The sequence below is a fragment of the Lucilia sericata genome, unplaced genomic scaffold (genome assembly GCF_015586225.1).
Source record: "Lucilia sericata isolate MDLA Ls3-8-SP2 unplaced genomic scaffold, ASM1558622v1 Contig002344F_arrow, whole genome shotgun sequence".
NCBI lineage: Eukaryota > Metazoa > Arthropoda > Insecta > Diptera > Calliphoridae > Lucilia > Lucilia sericata.
In genome coordinates, this window is record NW_023996155.1 from 51,057 (window position 1) to 57,317 (window position 6,261).

The 6,261-nt window shown below is 31.9% G+C and overlaps 1 protein-coding gene across 1 annotated transcript in view; it reads right to left on the reverse strand.

Moving 5' to 3' along the window:
* LOC119613838 overlaps window positions 1–6,014 on the reverse strand; it is a 48,910-nt gene extending 42,896 nt beyond the window's left edge. The window contains exon 1 of the mRNA XM_037969903.1: window positions 5,976–6,014. The gene's annotated coding sequence lies outside the window, so the exon portion shown is untranslated. The remainder of the gene's footprint in view (window positions 1–5,975) is intronic.
* Window positions 6,015–6,261: the final 247 nt, after the last annotated feature.

Here is a 6,261-nt window from a genome sequence, read left to right on the forward strand (position 1 = left end):
AGTTCAGTTCTAGTTCAGTTCTAGTTCAGTTCTAGTTCAGTTCTAGTTCAGTTCTAGTTCAGTTCTAGTTCAGTTCTAGTTCAGTTCTAGTTCAGTTCTAGTTCAGTTCTAGTTCAGTTCTAGTTCAGTTCTAGTTCAGTTCTAGTTCAGTTCTAGTTCAGTTCTAGTTCAGTTCTAGTTCAGTTCTAGTTCAGTTCTAGTTCAGTTCTAGTTCAGTTCTAGTTCAGTTCTAGTTCGTTCTAGTTCAGTTCTAGTTCAGTTCTAGTAGTCTAGTTCAGTTCTAGTTCAGTTCTAGTTCAGTTCTAGTTCAGTTCTAGTTCAGTTCTAGTTCGTTCAGTTCTAGTTCAGTTCTAGTTCAGTTCTAGTTCAGTTCTAGTTCAGTTCTAGTTCAGTTCTAGTTCAGTTCTAGTTCAGTTCTAGTTTAGTTCTAGTTCAGTTCTTGTCTCCTTATAAGACTGCTGGGTCTCTCGGTACTCTTTACAATACACAGCGTATGCAGTAATTTTCAATGGAAGTTTAATTAGGTCTCTTAATCAATACGGGGTTAAAAGTGTATAACCCATTGATTTGGAAAATTGAACTAAAATTTCCATTTAGTTAAAAAATTGGTAATATAAATTTGTTTGACATTCGATTAATTAGAAAATATATTAGAAAACAAAACTAACTTTGTTAATCGATATTTTTGATGTACTTTTCATATTATAAAATTAAAAGGAAATTACAATTAATTTTGGTTCTAGAAAAATAGCAAAATTGTATCCGATTACCTGGAAAATACCTATTTTCGATTTAAAAAATCTTTATGAAAAGATAAGCAACTATGAAGAATATACAAATTAGAAGAATGGAACTGGTATAAAGGACCCTCAAACTGCGACCTTGAATGTTATGTTTTAGATACTCATTTCATAAGTTCTAACAAAACGTATACAATCATGCCTTAAAACAACAAACGTTTACAAGATTTGCTATATATCATCGAGGAATTCCCAAAACAATTTGATTTGTTTGAATTATCCTTCAGTTTTCCCTTCTCTGCATTTAACTAATTTTATAAACACACACAAGCATACATGCACTCATTGTAGTTTATCATCGTTTTATAAAATATTATTCAATCTGTTATAAAAACAGTTTTTGTAGCAGCGAACACATGTGAAAGTATTTGTGCATATACGTGCGTACATGCATCCATACATCCATGTAAATAAATGCAAGAGAGTGTATGAGTAAATGTAAGTATGTTATGTATATATTTGTATAGTGTGGCGTAACCAAATAGAAAAATACAACCCAGTCACTGAAACTCAGGTGTATAATATGAAGTACCCAATACATACATGAATAAACTACAAATGTATAAATGAAAGGATGTGTGTGTATGTAAGCCTTGCATACATATTGCAAATATGTGCTACTTGTAACCAAATGACAGGACACAGACACACGCATATACACATGTAAATGACAAATACATACAAGAAAGGAAATGATGCTGCCTTCATATAAAAATACTTTTTGTTTGCATGTTCTGTACTGTCGATATTTACCTATGAGCCGGTAACTATGGCTCAACAGTCAGAGGTAGCACTAGTAAATAGACAAACAAAATCTACACAAATACACATGCAGAGAAATACCAAATCTCTTTTTTTCACAGCACCACAGTGTAGTGTAGGTTAATATAAGTGGTTTTACAAACAAAAATATTGTGTAAAGAATAAACAAAATGAAAGAAAAATATACTTAACCCTGCAGTTCTCGGTGATTCTGACAAATCAGTAATTTTAAAAACAATTTAAGGTTATATCTGCATTCAATAATGATTGACCAGAGCGCAAACCTGTCAAATAACACAAAAATTTTTCAAGCTAATAGTTTGAAAAATACTGTCTTATTGGGATACAGGAATTAAATCGTAAGGCAAACAATGCAACTCTTTCTGTAAAAAGAATTAACATTGACAGCATCAAATTTATTTGTGTGCTTTTCTTTTTTTGTTGTCCTTTTTTAAGTAAGAAAACACAATTTATTTTTTTAATACTCGCATGAAAGAAAGCCAACTTTTATAGACTGAATTTTGAAGTTTTTACTTGTTAGCTGCCAAATAATGAAATTTATTGCTCAACGTAAAAAAAATCGTTTTCAAGTGTCATTTTTTGGGAAATTGACTTGTTTAAAATGTTTTTATGTATTTTATTTTATTTAATAAAAACTAATAAAAGAAACAAACCGAAAATGTTTAGGAATATTTGTTTAACTTGTAGAAGATTGCTTTATAGAGCCATAAAAATTGAGGAGTAGTAAGGAACGTATGTGGTGACGTTCTTTAACTAAAAACAAACAACTTATGTTATGTCCAACGGTATGAAATAAAAGTTCTGTTCTAGTTTTGTTATAGTTATGTTCTAGTTCTGTTCTAGTTCTGTTCTAGTTCTGTTCTAGTTCTGTTCTAGTTCTGTTCTAGTTCTGTTCTAGTTCTGTTCTAGTTCTGTTCTAGTTCTGTTCTAGTTCTGTTCTAGTTCTGTTCTAGTTCTGTTCTAGTTCTGTTCTAGTTCTGTTCTAGTTCTGTTCTAGTTCTGTTCTAGTTCTGTTCTAGTTCTGTTCTAGTTCTGTTCTAGTTCTGTTCTAGTTCTGTTCTAGTTCTGTTCTAGTTCTGTTCTAGTTCTGTTCTAGTTCTGTTCTAGTTCTGTTCTAGTTCTGTTCTAGTTCTGTTCTAGTTCTGTTCTAGTTCTGTCTAGTTCTGTTCTAGTTCTGTTCTAGTTCTGTTCTAGTTCTGTTCTAGTTCTGTTCTAGTTCTGTTCTAGTTCTGTTCTAGTTCTGTTCTAGTTCTGTTCTAGTTCTGTTCTAGTTCTGTTCTAGTTCTGTTCTAGTTCTGTTCTAGTTCTGTTCTAGTTCTGTTCTAGTTCTGTTCTAGTTCTGTTCTAGTTCTGTTCTAGTTCTGTTCTAGTTCTGTTCTAGTTCTGTTCTAGTTCTGTTCTAGTTCTGTTCTAGTTTGTTAGTTCTGTTCTAGTTCTGTTCTAGTTCTGTTCTAGTTCTGTTCTAGTTCTGTTCTAGTTTTCTAGTTCTGTTCTAGTTTCTGTTCTAGTTCTGTTCTAGTTCTGTTCTAGTTCTGTTCTAGTTCTGTTCTAGTTCTGTTCTAGTTCTGTTCTAGTTCTGTTCTAGTTCTGTTCTAGTTCTGTTGTTCTAGTTCTGTTCTAGTTCTGTTCTAGTTCTGTTCTAGTTCTGTTCTAGTTCTGTTCTAGTTCTGTTCTAGTTCTGTTCTAGTTCTGTTCTAGTTCTGTTCTAGTTCTGTTCTAGTTCTGTTCTAGTTCTGTTCTAGTTCTGTTCTAGTTCTGTTCTAGTTCTGTTCTAGTTCTGTTCTAGTTCTGTTCTAGTTCTGTTCTAGTTCTGTTCTAGTTCTGTTCTAGTTCTGTTCTAGTTCTGTTCTAGTTCTGTTCTAGTTCTGTTCTAGTTCTGTTCTAGTTCTGTTCTAGTTCTGTTCTAGTTCTGTTCGTTCTGTTCTAGTTCTGTTCTAGTTCTGTTCTAGTTCTGTTCTAGTTCTGTTCTAGTTCTGTTCTAGTTCTGTTCTAGTTCTGTTCTAGTTCTGTTCTAGTTCTGTTCTAGTTCTGTTCTAGTTCTGTTCTAGTTCTGTTTCTAGTTCTGTTCTAGTTCTGTTCTAGTTCTGTTTCTAGTTCTGTTCTAGTTCTGTTCTAGTTCTTTCTAGTTCTGTTCTAGTTCTGTTCTAGTTCTGTTCTAGTTCTGTTCTAGTTCTGTTCTAGTTCTGTTCTAGTTCTGTTCTAGTTCTGTTCTAGTTCTGTTCTAGTTCTGTTCTAGTTCTGTTCTAGTTCTGTTCTAGTTCTGTTCTGTCTGTTCTTTCGTCTGTTCTGTTCTAGTTCTGTTCTAGTTCTGTTCTAGTTCTGTTCTAGTTCTGTTCTAGTTCTGTTCTAGTTCTGTTCTAGTTCTGTTCTGTTCTGTTCTAGTTCTGTTCTAGTTCTGTTCTGTTCTTGTTCTGTTCTAGTTCTGTTCTAGTTCTGTTCTAGTTCTGTTCTAGTTCTGTTCTAGTTCTGTTCTAGTTCTGTTCTAGTTCTGTTCTAGTTCTGTTCTAGTTCTGTTCTAGTTCTGTTCTAGTTCTGTTCTAGTTCTGTTCTAGTTCTGTTCTAGTTCTGTTCTAGTTCTGTTCTAGTTCTGTTCTAGTTCTGTTCTAGTTCTGTTCTGTTCTAGTTCTAGTTCTGTTCTAGTTCTGTTCTAGTTCAGTTCTAGTTCTGTTCTAGTTGTGTTCTAGTTCTGTTCTAGTTCTGTTCTAGTTCTGTTCTAGTTCTGTTCTAGTTCTGTTCTAGTTCTGTTCTAGTTCTGTTCTAGTTCTGTTCTAGTTCTGTTCTAGTTCTGTTCTGTTCTGTTCTGTTCTAGTTCTAGTTCTGTTCTAGTTCTGTTCTAGTTCTATTCTAGTTCTGTTCTAGTTCTGTTCTAGTTCTGTTCTAGTTCTGTTCTAGTTCTGTTCTAGTTCTGTTCTAGTTCTGTTCTAGTTCTGTTCTAGTTCTGTTCTAGTTCTGTTCTAGTTCTGTTCTAGTTCTGTTCTAGTTCTGTTCTAGTTCTGTTCTAGTTCTGTTCTAGTTCTGTTCTAGTTCTGTTCTAGTTCTGTTCTAGTTCTGTTCTAGTTCTGTTCTAGTTCTGTTCTAGTTCTGTTCTGTTCTGTTCTAGTTCTAGTTCTGTTCTAGTTCTGTTCTAGTTCAGTTCTAGTTTGTCTGTTCTAGTTCTGTTCTAGTTCTGTTCTAATTCTGTTCTAGTTCTGTTCTAGTTCTGTTCTAGTTCTGTTCTAGTTCTGTTCTAGTTCTGTTCTAGTTCTGTTCTAGTTCTGTTCTAGTTCTGTTCTAGTTCTGTTCTAGTTCTGTTCTAGTTCTGTTCTAGTTCTGTTCTAGTTCTGTTCTAGTTCTGTTCTAGTTCTGTTCTAGTTCTGTTCTAGTTCTGTTCTAGTTCTGTTCTAGTTCTGTTCTAGTTCTGTTCTAGTTCTGTTCTAGTTCTGTTCTAGTTCTGTTCTAGTTCTGTTCTAGTTCTGTTCTAGTTCTGTTCAGTTCTGTTCTAGTTCTGTTCTAGTTCTGATCTAGTTCTGTTCTAGTTCTGTTCTGTTCTAGTTCTAGTTCTGTTCTAGTTCTGTTCTAGTTCAGTTCTAGTTCTGTTCTAGTTCTGTTCTAGTTCTGTTCTAGTTTTGGTCTAGTTCTATTCTAGTTCTGTTCTAGTTTTGGTCTAGTTCTGTTCTAGTTCTGTTCTAGTTCTTTTCCAGTTCTTTTCTAGTTCTGTTCTGTTCTAGTTCTGTTCTAATTCTATTTAAGTTCTAATCTATTTCTGTGTACATAAACAAAATTGTTTGATAAATTTTATTTTTCATTAGCAAATTTTGTTTCTATGAAAATTTTCGAAAAGTTATATTTGTTTTGAATAAATAAATTGATAATTTTTGATAAATTTCCTTTTTATAGAAAATTTTCGTTTTTAAAAAATTTTCAAAATTTGTTATTTTTCTTTCTACTTTCTACTTTACTGTGACATTTCGTTAAATTATATTTTGGTGGAAAACTTTCAATAATTTTTCCTTATATAGAAATTGTAGATAAATGTTTCTTTACTTAAGTACTGCACCTATCATTCGTTACTTGGCTCTACCCATTTGATTAGTGATACATACATAGTTTTTGTTGGACATATTACGTGTTATACGTGTTTTAAATTCTCTTTAGTTTATGTATTTATTTCAATATTAAGTAAAAAGAAGAAATACAAAATTGTACAACAAATTGAATACTGTAATTTTTTCGCTATAAAAGAAATGCTCATCTTATATACTTTTTAGATACGAATAAAAAACATAAAAAATATAAACGTACTTTATATTTTTTGACAGTTTTTTAACAATTCAAAGGCATTGACAGACAGTGTTACGCGTACATTTAAATGAAATAATTTTTTAAAACCAAACTTACTTAGCAGACACTTACCTAATGCAAAGAGTATATCAAAATTCTTGATTAATATCTGGAAAAAAAAATAAAATAAAAAAACTTATATAAGTAAATTATATTACTATTTTTATACACTGAATTATTTTGTTGAAGCGTTTGCATAAAAGTTTTTCTATTTCGTTTTTATTTTGTATTCACGGTTCAAAGTATAAATAAATACACAATGTTGAATAGATATGACATATTTGGGACAAATGTACAATACATATTTTTAGAAATGGAAAATGCTCATACATACTTTCAAGAAAATGATGGGAATCTG